We start from the raw sequence: 1,694 nt of genomic DNA, 5'->3' as shown, positions 1-1,694 counted from the left end.
AGAGAGAGAGAGAGAGAGGAGAGAAGCATTCTTTGACTTTACCTGGAAAAAAACTGCTTTTCTCGTGGCTGCAGAAAATGAATGCGTCCTCTCGCCTGCAACTCTCACTTGGAGAGAGGAGACCACACAGCTCCAGCAAGGCAGCCTTCCCGCTCCTAATCCCCACTCGAATGTGATGACACACACTAACCCCAACCATCTGGTGAAACACGTCCTCAAGCACTCAGCACAGTGGTGTGTCAAGACAGGCTGCCCAATCCAATTGCTTGGGCTGGGCGGCTCTCACCGACCGGAGGCTGAGGGCAGGGCTGAAACTGGAGGTCTGAGAACTCCCGGTCAAGTAACCTGAGATTTTTCCGAGAGAAAGGACTGCTATAAAAAGGGGAGAAGTGGGAGGTGCTAAAGGGAAGGTGGAGGGAACGAATCCTCCCGGTGGCCAGTTGTGCGTTACTTTTCACAACTCCCCGTGCTCCCCCCGGGGACGTCTGGGACCTTCCAGAGGATGCGCGGAGACACTAAAAATCTTTTCCTGCCCACCGGCCGTCGCGAGGGCGACCTTCTCGGCGAGGCACTCCTTCCCTGCCTTCCTCCATCCTGCCCCCCGCTGAAAGATTCCTCTTGACACACCCATAAAGTGTTAATGTAGGAGTGGTTTTTGCACCGAGATGTGACATCTACGTTTTGAAATCTAAACTCCCACCTTCCTTTGATTAGATGGTGGCTGCCTCCAACGTTTCTGGGAGGACGGAAGTGGGGGCGCAGCTAAGAGCAGAAACTTCTCTCTTCCCACATACAGCTCCTCACTGTTTGCCACAGGCTGAACTTCAGAAACAGTCAATGAAAATCCTCCTAGTTCCTACGCATGTAAAACAGCACGCGCGCCCATAGATAAAGGTGGCTTTTTTAATCACTCGCTGCTTTCACAGACATCTCTTTGTGAAAGCGCTTGGTACCAGAGGGCTGCACTCTGCCATTGATTATTTTTATTGGCTTCTAGTTAATTGCACTTATAATGTCCATATCGCTCAAACAGCTCATTAACAATTTTGCTTTGAAATGTTTTCAATTTGGGGTCATTTTAGTACCTCCTTCTTATGTGCCTTTCTTTCTTTTTTTCTCTTTCTTTTTTATTTTGAGTTCTCCGGACTATTTTATAGAACTAATTACTTTGATAGCAGTGTGAACCAGAAAATGGTTATACTTGTTACACTACTGTAAGGAGATATCTGAACATAAACTAATTGCTAGAAATCTCACCGTTTAAAACATTCGATCGGACGTCTAAGGAATTTTGATAATCTGAAAGAGAAAATAGGAATTTCAAATATTACCAACTCCCTGACAGTGCCTGTGGGAAGCCAGCATTTAAAATTTTGAATTTCTTTGCCCTGGGATGGGGATCTTTGGAATAAAACCCAAAAAACTTTAAACCTGCCCAAAGCATGAAAATCTAGACTAAAAGTAGACAGATGTCTAATATCTGGAGTGCCAGCATCACAACAAGAATTATATCAATATCTAGGAAAGCTGACTTGACTAGCATGTTTTTTGTTTTTTTTCAGGTATTTTTGTGTGATAGTATATTAAGATACTTAAAAATGACTCCTGTTGCAGTTTTCTAAAGCACAGGATTAGAGAACCATAATTTTCAGACAATGAATTTTTGGTATAACCGGGCTACAGGGAAAAAGAAG

At 44.5% G+C, this 1,694-nt stretch overlaps 1 protein-coding gene across 4 annotated transcripts in view; it reads right to left on the bottom strand.

The window, feature by feature from the left end:
• SULF1 (sulfatase 1) overlaps positions 1 to 358 on the bottom strand; it is a 143,564-nt gene extending 143,206 nt beyond the window's left edge. For all 4 annotated transcript variants that reach the window (XM_039841822.1, XM_039841816.1, XM_039841821.1 and 1 more), the window contains exon 1: positions 43 to 358. The gene's annotated coding sequence lies outside the window, so the exon portion shown is untranslated. The remainder of the gene's footprint in view (positions 1 to 42) is intronic.
• Positions 359 to 1,694: the final 1,336 nt, after the last annotated feature.

The sequence above is a fragment of the Pteropus medius genome, unplaced genomic scaffold (genome assembly GCF_902729225.1).
Source record: "Pteropus medius unplaced genomic scaffold, Ma_sr-lr_union100, whole genome shotgun sequence".
Taxonomy (NCBI): domain Eukaryota; kingdom Metazoa; phylum Chordata; class Mammalia; order Chiroptera; family Pteropodidae; genus Pteropus; species Pteropus medius.
This window is presented reverse-complemented; position numbering and strand designations above follow the sequence as displayed.